Source organism: Eschrichtius robustus, chromosome 2 (assembly GCF_028021215.1).
Source record: "Eschrichtius robustus isolate mEscRob2 chromosome 2, mEscRob2.pri, whole genome shotgun sequence".
Classification (NCBI taxonomy): Eukaryota; Metazoa; Chordata; class Mammalia; order Artiodactyla; family Eschrichtiidae; genus Eschrichtius; species Eschrichtius robustus.
Genome location: NC_090825.1, coordinates 132354149 through 132374482, shown reverse-complemented (window position 1 = coordinate 132374482; position 20334 = coordinate 132354149).

The following is a 20334-nucleotide window of genomic DNA, read 5'->3' as shown; positions in this document are numbered from 1 at the left end:
AAATAAAACCTCTCTTGCTGAGCTGATAGAATCACCTTCTCAGACCAATGTTAAGAAAGACTCTATGGAAAGAGACTTGCCCATGAATAATCACTATAACAACGATAAATTTCCAGACCTAGGGTGTAGAATAATAAATTGGCAAGCGTTTATAGCTAGAGAAATGGGTCAATCCTTTATTTTATCCTTTTATTTATAAGAGATCATGCAAGCTAAGCCACTTCATTTAATCCTCTCTCACTAAGATATTATTTCACATCAATATTTTATTTTAAAGAAACACTTAAAGATTCTATTGTTAGATGAGCTACAGCAGCACTGAAGCTCAGTGTAAAGGGTGAAGTCAAACTCGAGTTTGTAGTAACATAATTAGTATCAATAAAATCTCCACTTTTAAGGAGCCTAAGTCAAAATATAAAACATTTCCACATTGAATAAATGTATTGGGGGTCTGAAGGTATTTTTGGAGTTCATTGCATTCCAAGACTTCTCATGAGTACTTTACTTGATTTTGAAACTGTAGCCTTTTAGTTTTAACGCATGAACTTGAAGGTATTCTTTATATCCAAGTATGGAAAATTGAATGAGGGGAAATTTTTGTAAATACTTGCCATCATGTTTGTGATTTGCAGGGGTTAGAATCTCTTTGTTCTGTGATGGAACTTGACAGATCTGGATTACTATCCTGGCACTGTTAACTCTTAGCCAGGAAAACATACTTAAACCCTCTTATCCTTGAGTCCTCATATGTAAAGTGGGAGAAAGAGCAGCCATCTCATGAGACTGTACAAGGGTTTAACAAAATAATCCGAGTAAAAGTAGTTTTAACATACATAGCAACAGCTAACAGTCACTGAGTACTTACTGAGCTCTTACATAGTAAGTTCTCAGATATTACCCGGTACTGATAAATTCTGCACCAGGATTATTATTTTTTTGAGTCATTCCATAAGTTTGTATTTAAATACATTTAGAACGTCGATATTCTTTGGCAGCAAGAGTCTACTTTCAAAGTGAACCAGTCTACCGTTATTTTTGACAGAAACATTTAAACTGCTATGTTAATTGATAGTTTGAATACCACATCCTAGAAGTTCAGTCGAAATAAACTCACCAATAAGCGACCTACCTCTAGACTTAGCATTTTGTTTATGTTTAATTTATATTTTTGACTAGACTGGCTTTTTCCCTAAAAACTCTTTGTTGTCCCTAATTATGGGAAACTTGAGACACCTCACCTCACTAACTCAATGACTACTGAACTGCAATTTCTGAGAGTTTCAGAAACTGCTAACCAAGATTTCCAGGATGTACGAAAAAATGTTAGACTAGATGCCTAAATATTTACAAGAAAAAATATCAGGATGCCATGCATGGCCTGTGCTGGAGTTCTTGGGCATATTCTCACAGAAGCCAAATTGAACAGCATTTACAAATTCAAGAAAGGGCTGCATTAGCAGAGAAAACATACGTTTGAATGCGGAGTCTACATTTAGGAATGGAAAAACTATTCTTAGACTTATTAAATGGAGATAGCTACTATCCTAACAGCCTATGTTCCCAGTACCCCGAAGTGTTATTAACCAACTGTAAACGTCATTTATTTATTTTTTTAATTTTTAAAATTAATTAATTAATATATTTATTTTTGGCTGCATTTGGTCTTCATTGCGGTGAGCGGGCTTATTGTGATGGCTTCTCTTTGTTGCAGAGCAGGGGCTCTAGGCACGCGGGCTTTAGTAGTTGTTGCTCGCAGGCTCTAAAGCACAGGATCAGTAGTTGTGACGCACAGGCTTAGTTGCTAAGTGGCATGTGGTATCTTCCCGGACCAGGGCTCGAACCCGTGTCCCCTGCATTGGCAGGTGGATTCTTAACCACTGCGGCACCCGGGAAGCCCTGTAAACATCACTTAAATAACAACATCCTGCAGCTCTTAAGACTCAGGTAGCTTCACTACCTCAAATCTGATTGCTCACAGCCATTCTGAAGTACTCTGGACTCCAGGAAACTTGACCTTATAAGACACTATGTTTTGTAACAAGAATTGGAGAAGATGCACAGGCTCTTTTCATTAACATTATATTTACATATAATCCTAGCATCCAACATTTATTGTGTCCACTGTGTGCCAGGTGCTTGAATTACAGTATCTCTCTTCATCTCACAAAACTCTGTGTGGTTAGTATCATCTCATGGATTGGCACACATTTTTCTGTAAAGGGCCACAGAGTGAATATATTAGGCTTTGCAGGCTGCACAGTGTGTTGCAATTTCTCAGCTCTGCAGTTATAGCTGAGAGCAGTGGCAGACAATGCATGAGTCAATGGGTGTGCATTCGAAGAAAACTTTTTAAGAACACTGAAATGTGAATTACATACATTTTTGTGCCTCATGAAATACTACTTTTCCTTTGTTTCCCTTTTTTATTTGTTTTCAACTATTTAAAAACATAAAAACCATTCTTAGCTCATGAATCTTATAAAAATAGGTGGCAGGCCAGATATGGCCCAGGGGCCATAATCTGCCAACCTCTACACTATCTAAATATTTCAGGGCAGGGAAGTGAAGCTCAGGGAGACACAGCTCCTAGAAAGTACAGAGCCAATTCTGACTCTCAGGCCCTTTCTCCTTTTGATTCCTGTGTTTCTGTTTCTGTGTCATGGTTTATACTCAGTGCAAAGGTTAAATTCTTCCTGTAGCCAAGAACTTAAAATGACTAACAAGTAAGTGGATATTGCCTGAGTTGATATGTTTCTTCTTTTTTTGTTGTTTTTTATTATTTATTAATTTATTTATTAACATCTCTATTGGACTATAATTGCTTTACAATGGTGTGTTAGTTTCTGCTGTATAACAAAGTGAATGAGCTATACATACACATAAATCCCCATATCTCTTCCCTCTTGCGTCTCCCTCCCACCCTCCCTATCCCCACCCCTCTAGGTGGACACAAAGCACAGAGCTTATCTCCCTCTGCTATGCCGCTGCTTCCCAACAGCTATCTATTTTACATTTGGTAGTGTATATATGTCCATGCCACTCTCTCACTTCATCCCAGCTTACCCTTTGCCCTCCTCGTGTCCTCAAGTCCATTCTCTTTGTCTGCGTCTTTATTCCTGTCCTGCCCCTAGGTTCTTCAGAACCATTTCTTTTTTTTTTTTTTTTTTTTAAGATTCCATATATAAGTGTTAGCATACAGTATTTGTTTTTCTCTTTCTGACTTACTTCACTCTGTATGACACACTCTAGGTCCATCCACCTCACTACAAATAACTCAGTTTCATTTCTTTTAATGGCTGAGTAATATTCCATTGTATATATGTGCCACATCTTCTTTATCCATTCATCTGTCGATGGACACTTAGGTTGCTTCCATGTCATGGCTATTGTAAATAGAGCTGCAATGAACATTGTGGTACATGACGATTTTTGAACTACGGTTTTCTCAGGGTATATGCCCAGTAGTGGGATTGCTGGGTTGTATGGTAGTTTTATTTTTAGTTTTTTGAGGAACCGCCATAATGTTCTCCATAGTGGCTGTATCAATTTACATTCCCACCAACAGTGTAAGAGGGTTCCCTTTTCTGCACACCCTTTCCAGCATTTATTGTTTGTAGAATGTTGATGACGGCCATTCTAACCAGTGTGAGGTGATACCTCACTGTAGTTTTGATTTGCATTTTTCTAATGTTTAGTGATGTTGAACATCCTTTCATGTGTTTGTTAGCAATCTGTATATCTGCTTTGGAGAAATGTCCATTTAGGTTTTCTGCCCATTTTTGGATTGGGTTGTTTGTTTATTTGATATTGAGCTGCATGAGCTGCTTGTATATTTTGGAGATTAATCCTTTGTCAGTTGCTTCATTTGTAAATATTTTCTCCCATTCTGAGGGTTGGCTTTTCATCTTGTTTATGGTTTCCTTTGCTGTGCAAAAGCTTTGAAGTTTCATTAGGTCATATTTGTTTATTTTTGTTTTTATTTCCATTTCTCTACGAGGTAGGTCAAAAAGGATCTTGCTGTGATTTATGTCATGGAGGGTTCTGCCTATGTTTTCCTATAAGAATTTTATAGTGACTGGCCTTACATTTAGGTCTTTAATCCATTTTGAGTTTATTTTTGTGTATGGTGTTAGGGAGTGTTCCAATTTCATTCTTTTACAAGTAGCTGTCCGGTTTTCCCAGCACCACTTATTGAAGAGGCTGTCTTTTCTCCACTGTATATTCTTGCCTCCTTTATCAAAGATAAGGTGACCATATGTGCGTGGGTTTATCTCTGGGCTTTCTATCCTGTTCCATTGATCTATATTTTTGTTTCTGTGCCAGTACCATACTGTGTTGATTACTGTAGCTTTGTAGTATAGTCTGAAGTCAGGGAGCCTGATTCCTCCAGCTCCATTTTTCTTCCTCAAGGTTGCTTTAGCTATTCAGTGTCTTTTGTGTTTCCATACAAATTGTGAAATTTTTTGTCCTAGTTCTCTGAAAAATGCCATTGGTAGTTTGATAGGGATTGCATGGAATCTGTTGATTGCTTTGGGTAGTATAGTCATTTTCATAATGTTGATTCTTCTAATCCAAGAACATGCTATATCTCTCCATCTGTTTGTATCATCTTTAATTTCTTTCATCACTGTCTTACAGTTTTCTGCATACAGGTCTTTTGTCTCCCTAGATAGGTTTATTCCTAGGTATTTTATTCTTTTTGTTGAAGTGGTAAATGGGAGTGTTTCCTTAATTTCTCTTTCAGAATTTTCATCATTAGTGTATAGGAATGCAAGAGATTTCTGTGCATTAATTTTGTATCCTGCTACTTTACCAAATTCATTGATCAGCTCTAGTAGTTTTCTGGTGGCATCTTTAGGATTCTCTATGTATAGCATCATGTCATCTGCAAACAGTGACAGTTTCACTTCTTTTCAGATTTGTATTCCTTTTATTTCTTTTTCTTCCCTGTTTGCTGTGGTTAGAACTTCCAAACTATGTTGAATAATAGTGGTGAGAGTGGACATCCTTGTCTTGTTCCTGATCTTAGAGGAAATGATTTCAGTTTTTCACCATTGAGAATGATGTTTCCTGTGGATTTGTCATATATGACCTTTATTATGTTGAAGTAAGTTCCCTCTATGCCCACTTTCTGGAGAGTTTTTATCATAAATGGGTGTTGAATTTTGTCAAAAGCTTTTTCTGCATCTATTGAGATGATCATATGGTTTTTAATTTTCAATTTGTTAATATGGTGTATCAAATTGATTGATTTGCATATATTGAAGAATCCTTGCATCCCTGGGATAAATCCCACTTGATCATGGTGTATGAACCTTTTAATGTGTTGTTGGATTCTGTTTGCTCGTATTTTGTTGAGGATTTTTGCATCATCTATATTCATCAGTGATATTGGTCTGTAATTTTCTTTTTTTGTCATATCTTCGTCTGGTTTTGGTGTCAGGGTGATGGTGGCCTCACAGAATGAGTTTGGGAGTGTTCCTTCCTCTGCAATTTTTTGGAAGAGTTTGAGAAGGATGGGTGTTAGCTCTTCTCTAAATGTGTGATAGAATTCACCTGTGAAGCCATCTGGTCCTGGACTTTTGTTTGTTGGAAGATTTTTCATCGCAGTCTCAATTTCAGTGCTTGTGATTGGTCTGTTTATATTTTCTATTTCTTCCTGGTTCAGTCTCGGAAGGTTTTGGTTTTCTAAGAATTTGTCCATTTCTTCCAGTTTGTCCATTTTATTGGCATATAGTTGCTTGTAGTAATCTCTCATGATCCTTTCTATTTCTGCAGTGTCAGTTGTTACTTCTCCTTTTTCATTTCTAATTCAATTGATTTGAGTCTCTTCCCTTTTTTTCTTGATGAGTCTGGCTAATGGTTTATCAATTTTGTTTATCTTCTCAAAGAACCAGTTTTTAGTTTTATTGATCTGTTAACTTTGGGGGTTTTTTGTTCTTCTTTCTCTAATTGCTTTAGGTGTAAGGTTAGGTTGTTCATTTGAGGTGTTTCTTGTTTCTTGAGGTAGGCTTGTGTAACTATAAACTTCCCTCTTAGAACTGCTTTTGCTGCATCCCCTAGGTTTTGGGTGGTCATCTTTTCATTGTCATTTGTTTCTAGGTATTTTTGATTTCCTCTTTGATTTCTTCAGTGATCTCTTGGTTATTTAGTAGGGTATTGTTTAGCCTCCATGTGTTTGTAATTTTTACAGATTTTTTCCTGTAATCGATATCTAGTCTCATAGCATTGTGATCAGAAAAGATACTTGATACAATTTCAATTTTCTGAAATTTACCAAGGCTTGATTTGTGACCCAAGATATCATCTAAGCTGAAGAATGTTCCATCAGCACTTGAGAAGAAAGTGTATTCTGTTGTTTTTGGATGGAATGTCCAATAAATATCAATTAAGTCCATCTTGTTTAATGGGTCATTTAAAGCTTGTGTTTCCTTATTTATTTTCATTTTGGATGATCTGTCCATTGGTGAAAGTAGGGTGTTAAAATCCCTTTCTATTATTTTGTTACTGTAGATTTTCCCTTTTCTGGCTATTAGCATTTGCCTATGTAGTGAGTTGCTCCTCTGTTGGGGGCATAAATATTTACACTTGTTATATCTTCTTCTTGGTTTGATCCCTTGATCATTATGTACTGTCCTTCTTTGTCTCTTGTAACATTCTTTATTTTAAAGTCTATTTTGTCTGATATGAGAATTGCTACTGCAGCTTTCTTTTTATTTCCATTTGCATGGAATATCTTTTTCCATCCCTCACCTTCAGTGTGTATGTGTCCCTAGGTCTGAAGTGGGTCTCTTGTAGACAGCATATGTACCGGTCTTGTTTTTGTATCCATTCAGCCAGTCTATGTCTTTTGGGTGGAGCATTTAATCCATTTACATTTAAGGTAGTTATCGATATGTAGGTTCCTATACCATTTTCTTAACTGTTTTAGGTTTGTTATTGTAAGTCTTTTCCTTCTCTTGTGTGTCCTGCTTAGAGAAGTTCCTTTAGCATTATGCTGTAGAGCTGGTTTGGTGGTGCTGAATTCTCTTAGCTTTGGCTTGTCTGTAAAGGTTTTCATTTCTCTGTCGAATCTGAATGAGATCCTTGCTGGGTAGAGTAATCTTGGTTGTAGGTTTTTCCCTTTCATCACTTTAAATATGTCCTGCCACTCCCTTCTGGCTTGCAGAGTTTCTGCTGAACAATCAGCTGTTAACCTTATGGGTGTTCCCATGTATGTTAATTGTTGTTTATCCCTTGCTGCTTTTAATATTTTTCTTTGTATTTAATTTTTGATAGTTTGATTAATATGTGTCTTGGCATGTTTGTCCTTGGATTTACCCTGTATGAGACTCTCTGTGCTTCCTGGACTTGAGTGAATATATTCTTACCCATATTAGGGAAGTATTGAACCATTATCTCTTCACATATTTTCTCAGTCCCTTTTTTTTTTTTTCTCTTCTTCTTCTGGGACCCCTATAATTCAAATGTTGGTGCGTTTAATGTTGTCCCATAGGTCTCTGAGATTGTCTTCAATTCTCTTCATTCTTTTTTCTTTATTTTGCTCTGCGGTAGTTATTTCCACTATTTTATCTCATAGGTCACTTATCTGTTCTTCTGCCTCAGTTATTCTGCTATTGATTCCTTCTAGAGAATTTTTAATTTCATTTGTGGTGTTGTTCATCATTGTTTTTTTGCTCTTTAGTTCTTCTGTGTCCTTGTTAAACGTTTCTTGTATTTTCTCCATTCTATTTCCAAGATTTTGGATCATCTTTACTGTCATTATTTTGAATTGTTTTTCAGGTAGACTGCCTATTTCCTCTTCATTTGTTTGGTCTACTGGGTTTTTGCCTTGCTCCTTCATCAGCTGTGTATTTCTCTGTCTTCTCATTTTGCTTACCTTACTGTGTTTGGGGTCTCCGTTTCACAGGTTGCAGGTTCTTAGTTCCCCTTGTTTTTGGTGTCTGCTCTCTGTGGGTAAGGTTGGTTCAGTTGGTTGTGTAGTCTTCCTGGTGGAAGGGAGTGGTGCCCGTGTTCTGGTGGATGAGGCTGGATCTTCTCTTTCTGGTGGGCAGGACCACGTCCGGTGGTGTGTTTTGGGATTTCTGTGAACTTATTATGACTTTAGGCAGCCTCTCTGCTAATGGATGGGGGTGTGTGACTCTCTTGCTAGTTGTTTGTCATAGGCTGTCCAGCACTGTAGCTTGCCGCTCATTGAGTGGAGCTGGGTCTTAGCATTGAGATGGAGATCTCTGGGAGAGCTTTTGCTGTTTGATATTACATGGTGCCAGGAGGTCTCTGGTGGACCAATGTCCTGAACTCAGCTCTCCCACTTCAGAGGGTCAGGTGTGACACCGGTGAGAGCACCAAGACCCTGTCAGCCACATGGCTCAGAAGAAAAGGGAGAAAATGAAAGAAAGAAAGAAAGAAAGAAGAAATAAATAAATAAAATAAAATAAAGTTATTAAAATAGAAAAAAATATTAAAAATAAAAAAGTAATTAAAAAAAGGGAGAATGAAAGAAGAGAGCAACCAAATAAAAAAAAAATCCAACTATAACAAGTGCTAAAAACTACACTAAAAAACAACAACAACAACAAAACCGGACAGTCAGAACCCTAGGACAAATGGCAAAAGCAAAGCTACACAGACAAAATCACACCAAGAAGCACACACATACACACTCACAAAAAGAGAAAAAGGGGAAAAAATAGTATATATATATATATATATATATATATATAATAACAAAAGGAGAACAACCAAATCAATAAAGAAATCTACCAGTGATAATAAGCTCTAAATACTAAACTAAGATCAACATAAAATCAGAAACAAATTAGATGCCGAAAGCAAACTCCAAGCCTACAGTTGCTCTCAAAGTCCATTGCCGCAGTTTTGGAATGATTCGTTGTCTATTCAGGTATTCCACAGATGCAGGGTACATCAAGTTGATTGTGGAGATTTAATCTGCTGCTCCTGAGGCTGCATGGAGAGATTTCCCTTTCTCTTCTTTGTTCACACAGCTCCTGGGGTTCAGCTTGGGATTTGGCTCCACCTCTGTTCTTTGCCCAGACAGGACGGGGTTAAAGGAGCACCTGGTTAGGGGGCTCTGGCTTACTCAGGCCGGGAGGAGGGAGGGGTATGGAATGCAGGGCGAGCCTGCGGCAGCAGAGGCCAGCATGAGGTCGCAACAGCCTGAGGCACTGTGTGTTCTCCTGGGGAAGTTGTCCCTGGATCAAGGGACCCTGGCAGTGGCAGGCTGCACAGGCTCCCGGGAGGGGAGGTGTGGATAGTGACCTGTGCTTGCACACAGGCTTCTTGGTGGCGGCAGCAGCAGTGTTAGCATTTCATGCCCATCTCTGGTGTCTGTGCTGATAGCCACGGCTTGCGCCCATGTCTGGTGCTCATTTAGGTGATGCTCTGAATCCCCTCTCCTTGTGCACCCTGAAACAATGGTCTCTTGCCTCTTAGGTAGTTCCAGACTTTTCCCCGGACTCCCTCCCGGCTAGCTGTGGGCCACTAGCCCCCTTCAGGCTGTGTTCACACTGCCAACCCCAGTCCTCTCCCTGGGGTCTGACCTCTGAAGCCTGAGCCTCAGCTCCCAGCCCCGACCTGCCCTGGCAGGTGAGCAGACAATCCTCTTGGGCTGTGAATGCTGGTCGGCACCGATCTGTGTGGGAATCTCTCCGCTTTGCCCTCTGCACCCCTGTTGCTATGTTCTCCTCCATGGCTCTGAGGCTTCCCCCACTGACCACCCCCTGTCTCTGCCAATGAAGGGGCTTCCTAGTATGTGGAAACTTTTCCTCCTTCACAGTTCCCTCCCAGAGGTGCAGGTTCCATCCTTATTCTTTTGTCTCTGTTTTTTCTTTTTTCTTTTGCCCTACCCAGGTACATGTGGTGTTTCTTGCCTTTTGGGGAAGTTGGGGGTCTTCTGCCAGCGTTCAGTAGGTGTTCTGTAGGAGCAGTTCCACATGTAGATGTGGTTTTGATGTATTTGTGGGGAGGAAGGTGATCTCCACGTCTTAGTCCTCCCCCATCTTGAAGGCATCCCCCCCCACCCCGTTTCTTCTTCAAGTAATACTAAATTCGACTATAGTCTATTACCTTCAGTGGAGCTTTTTATCTCATTTGGAAGGGAAGCAGTTCTGGCAAATCAAAACTAATAAATTATGCCTGTAATTACTCATTGGCCCCTATAATGAAAACAAGTTAGTTTTTGTATTACTATTTATTTATTTATTTATTTATTTATTCATTCATTCATTCATTCATTCATTCATTCATTCATTCTAGAATTGGCAAATGACCTTTTTTTGTTGTTAAAAACTCTAGAGACTGCTGAAGCCAACTTCTGGAGAAAAGGTGAGAGATAAAGTCAGGAAGAGAAGGTGGAGGAAATCAAGTATAAATTACGTTCCATGTTAAAATTCTCTTTTAAATTTGAGTCTTTTAAAATTTAAGAGAGATGTCCTTATAGCTTCCAAGATAAAAGCTATGAGTTTTTCCAATCAGAAACTTCAAGCACCATGAATCAAACACTAACCGTTATTATTTGCAAAATGTGTGTGAGATCAGTCAACAAATTTTCAAGGAAAAGAAGTGGAGGGAAGGGAAAATGGAGGACGAAAAGAAGGAGAAGTAACGGATGCCGCAGCCATGAGGGGCAAGTAGATATACATGGATATGGGATATTGCTTAGAACAGATGAGAGGGGAAAGAAACATGAAAACAAATCTGGTTGGAAGAGAGGAGATCTCAAGAGCTTTGTAAATAAATTAAGCTTGAAATGAGTGAAAGAATAAAACAGTAGTTCCTTAGCCAGTGTCTATGAGGAAAAGGATCTTAGAAAATCCTCTTCTAGGGCTAGTTAAGTTACTATAGATAAATAAGGAAATGGTAATAATTCCAATTAATTTTTTTAAGAGTTAACTCTTCACCAGGTATTGTGTTTTCCATTATAATTTAATCTTTAGGACACCCTTACGAGTTAAGTGCTGGAATTATCTGTTTTATAAATGAGGAACCTGGGGTACAGAGAAGTTAAGTGACTGCCCCAAATCAAACAGTGGATAAGAAATAAAGATAGGATTAAATCAGGCCTGCCTAATGATGAAGTCTGTGTCTTTATTGTTATGCTAAACTGCTTCCCGTTCCTATTAGTGAATATGAAATTGAAGTAGAGTGGTGTCACGATTTAATATTTTATATGAGTAATGGACTAATGTAATTTTAATAGCACTTTGTAATTTATAAAATGCATCTGCACACACAATACTTCACTTGCGTTTCACAATATCCCTATGTGGTAGCTTAGGATTATCTCCTTCTAAGTATATCAATGAGAAAATTTATGATCAAAGAAGTGACTTGTTCTAGGTCACAGGGCTGTAAGTGTCAGGGTGGTGGACGGGAGACAGCTACCTCTATCTATTTATCTGGGAACTCTGGCCTTGCCACTTACTAAATGAATGTGTTTGGACAAACAAAACCTTTCCAACTCCAGTATCCACACCTGTGAAATGGGGATAGAATTTTAACTTTTCAGAGTCTTTCTCAGCATAAAACTAATTAACCTGCATGAATGCCTTTGGTACATGTAGGCATGCAAGAAAGGCACATTTCTTTCACCTGCCTGTGATACTGGGTACCTCAGAAAAAGCCCTGAGTATATGCATATCAAACTTAATATATACAATGTTTATTTGTCAATTATACCTCAATAAACCTGGGGGAGAAAACCAACTGGGAGCAGTCCTGAATCAGAGTTGTAAGATCTGGGATCTTTTCTCAATCATGCTCTTAGCCAGCTGTGACATGGTACTGAAACTTCACATCCATCTGTAACCACACGTTGGTAGACTGGCTGGCAGGGAGGGGGCGGTGCTATGTGACAGCAATGTGGTGTTGGGAAGAGAGATGCTCAACCAGTTCTTGCCAAGAAGTAAGAGCTGGCTCCAGATACTACTGAGTAAAACTATGAGATTAGATCAGTGTTTTTCAAAAGTTTTCTGAAAGGAGAAACTTTTTTTTTTTTTTTTGGCCTGATGTTGCAAAGCATGAAATGAGTTAAAGAATAAAACACTAGGAGAGCAGGGTTTCTCAAAGAGTTCTCACTGCAAAAAAGAATGAAGCGATAGAAAGGGGAACCTAAGAATGGTTTGGGAAGCTAGCTAATTACATGGTATGAAATAAGATCCTTGATGCTGGATTTTTCAGAGCTTTGTATCCAATATGTATTGTGAACTTGCAAGAGGAGACTAACACAGAGAGCATTTTCTAAGCCTATATGACCACTGCCTCTTTTTTAATGGAGTATTTTATAGGACTAATGTTCGATAGAACACATTTTGGAAACTTCCAATGCAGAAGAAATAAGGTGAGTTAACAGGAACTCTCCTTGTTTTAATCAGTGCAATCTCATCAAGTAATTACCTGAAACTAATAATGTGACCATCCTCTGCTAGAAAGCCATGGAGACGGGAAAAAAAAAAAAAGAAAAGAAAAGAAAGAAAGAAAGAAAGAACTGTCTACAGGGTTTTTTTCTGCAGGACAGAAAAATGGACATGTCATGCAAAGGAATAATTGTGTAAGATCAGAAAGTGGGATCCTAGGGGCCAGTTTCTAAATCAGGGAATGACATAGAAGTGAAGCATGAAACAAATTTCCTGGAGCAGATGCTGGAAACCTGAAAAATGTTTGAGAAAAAAAGCGGACTAAAGACATGTTTATTGCAGAATCCAAGTTTATCTTCTACTCATCTATGGCAAAGAACTAAGGGCATTTCTTTTGATCTTCAGTTCCATGAAATCACTATCACAGTGACGTTTGCCAGTTCGTATTTTTTACTATGTTGGCGATACAGTGAGTCTCAGGAATAAAAAAAAAGCCTCCTTTGTTCTCCTCTGGACAAACCCTGAACATAACAATGCTCTTCAGGGTATACCACATCATACTTATTGTAAAAAATAAACACTCAGAATAGGCAACACAAAACAGAGAAGCTGCCAAATAAAGTTAATTTCAGGCAGGCAAAGAAATGTTTCTTCCATTCTGGGATCCAGTAGGGAACAGAAAGCAGCCCTAACGGTACACATGGAATCATGTAAAAACTCTTAGCTGCACTATGTTAGATGCTTTATGTGCCAAGTGATGGCCTCCGAACTCTTGATTTCCTTAGGTCTTTGACAGCTAGTCAGAAAACATAGGGGAAGAGAATTCAGTGGCAGAAAAGCTCCCAGCAGTTCTTTGACCCGTGACTGTTTCCAAACTATTTGCTGTCATGACAACTTCCCTGGCATATGCCTGTATTTAAAAGTTGTTCTGAAGCACACGACCAACTATCAAGATCCACCTTGTTTAACTTTTAAGCTTTAGTTTCTCTTAGTCTTCATGTAATATTTTAATAATTTATTTTAACTCAACTTCACATGTCTGCAAATCAAGACGACCACCACCATCATACATGGTGTAGACACAGGGCCTGGAGTTTGGCATACAAAATCTCTAACCTTTAAAACAACACCAACTACTCCAATAAAGATGTCAAAAAAAAAACAAAAAAAAAAACCAATACCAACAAAGAGGATGCGTATATGCCTGCATGCATGCACACACAAAGACACAAGTGCACTTATATCCTTTGTTGTGGGGACGGTGTATGTGTATAAAACTAAGGTTCCAAGAAGGTAAGTAACATGTTCAAAGGCATCTGGCTGGTAAGAAAGAGTCAGAGTCCAGAATCACACCGGGGTCCCTCAGACCTCACCACCTACAGTCTCCCCCACAAGCCAGACTGCCTCAGTTGTTCACTACCTCTCTCCCACAGAGATGTTAGTCTTCACCTTTTTTCTCTTTGTGTCTATCCTTTCAGACCTTTTCCCCATTCCTTTCTAACTCTCTCTTTGCTGTATTTCTAAACCTTCTTACTATCTTCTAGTTCATAGTTTCTTAGTGAGATCCTGACATAAAACATTAATATATGTTGAAGGGAAAGAAAAATAAGAAGCTATAGAAAAATATCTCAAATCATTGAGCATGATCATCTCTGGGGAATGGTGTGAAGGACTTCCACTTTCTATGTTATTTATTAAATAAGTTAATATTTGTAAGTTCTTAGAACAGAGATTAAACATATTGTTTTTAAAAGCCCATTTGCATTAGAACCACCTTTTGGTCAAATGGGTAACTGCCAGGCTCTAGGCCAAGCCTACTGAATAGAATTACCTGGGGGTACAGCACAGAAATCTACATTTTAATCAAGCTCCCCAAGAGATTGTTTGGCACAGCAAAGTTTGAAAACCTCTATTATAGTTACTATAAAAGCCCAAGTACAATGTGTAAATTAAAAATGCTTCTGTTCATACACTATGGCCAAGCCTCCTCCACTTTATTTTTCTTCATTTCACTTTTTCCCTGAGAATGTGCTATGTGTTTACCCTCAGCTGTATTTTCCTTCTAGAACGTAAAATCCATGAAGCATAGGTTTTTTTCTCTTTTCTTCACTGCCCTTGCTGTCTCCATTAGTACCTATTAAGTGACTGATAAATGTTTCTTGAATAAATAAATGAAGGAAATGGGACCATTCTATGTTTAACCTCTCTCCCCAACAGATATCTACTGATGGGTCTTGTGAGCTCACTAAATACTCCTTCATTTTTATCACCCTTCTTCTATGTAATACCATCAGCTCAAAAGCATGTTACATCCTTTCTTGACTTTCATCCTTACAAAATGCCCTAAGAAGTTACACATGCATACATATGAATTAACAATTCAGGAAACCAAAGCTCATACTAGTTAAATTAGCAATCCATTCCCTGAATGAAAGAACCAACTGGGTAGAACTCAACACTGTTCATTCCACGGGTAATGCTTTCCTCACAATATCAAACAGATTTTCATCATAACCAACTACTTCGTTGTGGTTGAGCTGTGGTCTCAAAGCAGGGTCCCCCACCATCAGCATCACTTGAGAATTTGTCAGAAAGTCAAAAACTCAGACACAACTCCAGACCTACTGGGTCAGAAACTCCGGGGAGGGGCCCAACTATTTGTTTTAACGTATGCTCCAGGTGATTTTGGTGCAGGCTCAAGTTTGAAAAGCACTGAGTTGGGACAATAAACTGCTGTTAAAATGGAAAAGCTATTTCTAAGGAAGAGCACACTGAGCAATGGTCACTAATAATCAACACAGGGAAAGAAATTCATGAGATGAGCAGGTATCACAATGGTAGGAGACAATGGAGTAACAGGCTTGGCACTGTCTCTGTCCTGTGGGGAACGGTTTAAAAAAAAAAAAGCTAGGAAGAATGGAAGCCAGAACAAGTAAGTGTCAACAACTATTAAAGAAGGAGGCATGAGACTGATCTGTCCATCACCTTGAACCAGAGTAGAGCTCAATTTGGGGCCAAGAAATACAACTCAGTTTTTCAGTTTCCACATACCACTTATGAATGAAATGCTTGTGTGGCTCTTGCTTCAGGACCAATGCAGACCATCTTCTCTTTAACGGATTACACGATCATGGAGAAACACTAACTACCCTCCCCTATGACCACCACGTGTGAATTTGCTTCTAGTTATTTAAATGTCCCTATTACATACAAAGTTTTCTGGGGAATAATTTAAGGAATATAGATCTACAGAGTCTGTTATTGGGCATAATGGAAAGTGTTCCATTTCATCTTTCTAGCAACAGTAATTTAATCACCCAGAATAATTTTTGAAGTATATAAATGGGCTAAGAATTTCCGATGATACCATGTACATTCATCTTCAAAAAGAATATGTTTTCTTTACTTAAGGTATTTACCAGTTGGATTATCTACTTTTATTAAAATTAAATATTTTAAATTTTAAATATTCAACTGAATATCTCAGACAATATAGACAGATACAAGGCGTACAAATTTCCCCCTTGAAAAGAAGGAAATTTCCTTTTCCTTTCTAAAAGAAAATAGTTTTAAGAATGTATATAAGCCAGACTTAGAGAATCAGAGTAAAGGATAAAAACACCCCTTGGCCCAAACCAGTAATTATTCAATTAAGTATGTAATAGTATGCAACCGTATTAAAACTAATTGAGTCACTCCTCCTTGTTCATTCTATAAGGCAGTTAAACACACATGGCTGCTTTACAATTTTCTCTGCTACCAATGGTAGAAAATATTACTTAAACAGGGCAGCCACGATTATGTATCTAAGCCATTCATTTATTCATTTGATCATTTAGCAAAAGTTTGGTGCCTACTGCAACCCAGGGACCATGCAAACTATGGAGAATATGATGTTCCATAAAATAAAAAGCCCTTCTCCTTACACAGATACTACAAACACTATAGCTCTATTTTGTGTTGCTTCAGAAAACAAAATCACAATAAACAAATCAAAGTGTATTAGATTATGCCTTCCAAACATTCATTCTGCCTTCCTCTTACAGGAGAGTTCTCACTTTGCTTGGAAAGCCAGCCCTTCCCCGTTTCCAGTTTACTTGGTTTGACTGGGCCTGACTGCACCCCTTGTTGCTGGAAATGGTCCCATAACCAAGGCCTAGTCTATCAGCATACTCTCTTCACTGATGATTGGTTCATATTGCTTCATATCATATCAGGGATACGACCTGAACCATGCTAATGAGACTCACTAGTGGAATTTATGTTAGAACTGCTGGAAAACAGAAGGTTTATCTGCTGAAATTGCTAGATTTTTAGATGATGTAAGCCTGGAACTCTTAGAGTTACTACAGTGAGATAGCCTCAGGTAGAATAAGGAAATCAAGTATGAGAAAAACAAAAGGTGTGGATGACATCATTTGATCCATTTCCTGGATCTAGCCATGCCTGAAGCTGGCCTTACCTCTAGATTTAAATTAGAAGGCACACATACACACTCCATATCATTCTTCCTGCCTTTCTTTTTTTTAATCAGACATTCTATATATTCTACATTTTTATTTTCTGTTAGGGTCCTTCCCGTCCCTCCACCTCCCCACCAACAGAATATAATGTTCACAAAGACCTTTTTTTCCTAGGGAGGAGGTCTATTCTGTTCACCACTGCATAGAACAGGACCTAGCACACAGCAGTCACTCAATAATTATTTTTCAAAAAATAAATAGGAACCATTTTGTTCCTAACCTTCCTATTATTACCATTACCCCCTTTCCCACACATGCACACAGGACACCCACTCACTAATCCTGCTACTCATTGACCCCAAATCCTCTTAGGATCATCATTCCTAGCATTCAATTTATAAATTTTTTTCACCTTTTTTCCTTGATCTTAATTATCACAAAAAGACGTTAGAAATAAGTAGCCAGATTTTTATTTTGCATAAATCATGAAAACCAGCATTATAAGAGTTAAATTAATAACCCAACCCATTCCCTAAATGAATACGCTGGAATTAGAGGTTGACATTTATATTTCTAAATGTAACACTCTCCAAAATACCAACATGTAAGTGCCTCTCCCTCTCCCCTGCATCTATTTTTCTATCAACATCACCAAGATAGTCTCTAGAATTCTGTACATACTCAATAAATGTCTGCTGCATGCTGAATGTTGAATAGAGGTAAGTTAATTGGCTAAAATTTCACTTTGTAACACTATATTGAGTTTTCACTAACGTCTATGTCTTTAATTCTGGGAACTGCCTCCTAATTAAACCATCTTGCTTTATGGGTTTGCTCTAATAATGACTTTTGATTCCAATTAATACAATGCATTGGGAAAACTAATTCACTGTACAAATTCCTCTGCATTAAAGGCAAAAAGGGTGGAGCAGATTGGATCCAAAATGCTACTGGCAGGAATTGTATTCTTAATTCTTTTTTCCCTAACACTAAAATGTACCCCCTCTGTGGATTGCCTGTGCTTGTACTAACTATGTAAATGTAACTATGATTGATTTTTAAAACAGCACACCAGGGTATATTCAGCCCCTGAACAAGAAAAATATCATCCAACTGTAAATATCCAGTGGAGCAGTAAAACTGTTTCTTCTCTGCTCTGCGTAATTGCAGAACCTAAGGAGAGAAGGAATGTTTTCCCAAATCTGGCTTCCCATTAGACTGGATAAATGTCAACTTGAAAAACAGGAAACAAAAATGTCATTATGAGGTCTTCTAAAATATAAAATATTCAAAAGGCTCTGTGGCTCAGGACTTGGCACTTTCCAGCTTCAATCTGCAGGTGAAGGTTTTAAAAGTTTCCATTCTAATTGCACATTGTTATGTGTGTGCTCTTATTCCCAAATCAGACACACTCGATGGGTTTCCAGTGATAATGGCATTGGATGCCTATTAATACAATGCTGTGGAAAAACCAATCTGTTGGATGAGCAGTTCTCAGCATCACAAGAGGCAAACTGGGGGCACAAGGCTGTTGCCAGTTGTTGGCTGATGTGAGTTTTTTCCTTTTTTCATTCTCTTTCAAACACGAACAAAAGTGTGCACTGCTGAAGTTTGTATATAGTAGTCAATGGGATATCTCATCTTATCTGGGAGGAAGGAAAGACTGGACAATGCATTAGAGAACATTCCAGCGGTAAAATATTTTTCAACAAAGAAAGAAAAATCCTTATTATGTATACTATTCAATAGTATTCATTAGTATATTAACTCAGGCTCCAGCCATTTCACAGAGTAGTAGATTCCTACCTGGGTTATTTGAGGGTTAGCCATCGTGAATGGGTCCCGCTGGGGCCATCACTTTTGCCTGAATGTGCAGCTACACTCTCTTCTTTGTAACTTTTTGGAGATTCCCATCCTGGAGAAGTAACATAGAGAGGTACACCCTCTTTACTGTCATCACTTTCTATCACCATTTTCCCCAATGATAAGATGACTTAGAAAATACCATGGAATAGTCCTTCCTCACGAAAAACACTCCAGGACACTTGCACTTTCCAACACTTTCCATAAACACTTTCTCAGAGGAGAACAGATTCTGGTGGATATGAGAAGCAAAACCTAACTATAGCATCCTTCCCTACCCCCTGTTTTTGTTTTTTATAAAGGCGTAGGTGAATCTGATACACGAAACTATTTCATTTTCCATCTTTTATATTTTAAAGCTCTTGAATAAATTTTTCTTATTTGTTGGTCTTCTACATCTCTTCATTTGTGAACTGTCTATTCATATACCTTGTCCACTTCATCACTGGATTATTTGGGGGAAGTATTTCTTATGATGTCATGTTAACAAGTAGGGAAAGAGTAGAGATCTAGTTTGGGAGAAATTTGAAGAAGTATCTATTGGATATATGTTCTAAGTGTTAGATTTGATAACAACATGATCTAAATTTGAAATAGAAGCTATTCATTGAATATTTAAAATTTCATTAATAGAGTCTACAGCTCTATATTTGATTTCCCACATGGAATTTTTTATTTATATTTTGTAAAGGCTAGAGAATTGAACACTCTGGACAATGCTGCAGGTTCCTGGATATTTAAAAGAACTTAGGATCCTTTGTGTTTCCTACCCTGCCCATGATAGACCATCATCACTGATACAGGCTAAGCCCTCTCTAACTACATGCAGAAGCCTAAGCCAATAAACATCTTTCTAGCTCAGGTTTTCTTAGCCTTGGCATTATGGACATGTTGGACTGGATAATCATTTGTTGTGGGGGGTATCCTGTGTGTCTGGACGATGTTTAGCAGCACATCTGGCCTCTTCCCACTAAATACCTTAGCACCATCTCAGTTGTGACAGTTAACTCCAGACATTGCCAGATGTCCCCCCAAGGACACAACTGCCTGCATTTGAAAACCACTGGTCTAATATATACAGAGAAATCTTTAATAGTCTCCAAACAAAATTGCCTCCAGTTGAAAATGACTAATCTGGTTTATACATAGAAATTTTGGATAATTTTCAAGATGGAAACTCAGTCTCTGCCATGGCAAGCCATTTTTCCCAATGCAAAAACCAAAACAAAACAAAAACCACACACACACACACAAATCAAAGACAAGCAACTTGACCATGGAAAGGAACACTAGAGTAGAATGTTGTGTCTATACCACTGATAATTTTTGAAAAGTTAACTATATCACACTGTGTGTTCTGTGGTTATACTTCTATGGAAAAAGTAAGTAAAAAGAGCAACCTACAATTTTCAAGAAGATAGATTTGAAAGGTACTGTGAAACCGCCACAAAATGACTGCATCAAGAATTACTTCACTGTTAGATAGCCTCATCCACCAGAGGGCAGACAGCAGAAGCAAGAAGAACTACAATCCTGCAGCCTGTGGAACAAAAACCACATTCACAGAAAGATAGACAAGATGAAAGGCAGAGGGATATGTACCAGAAGAAGGGACAAGATAAAACCCCAGAAAA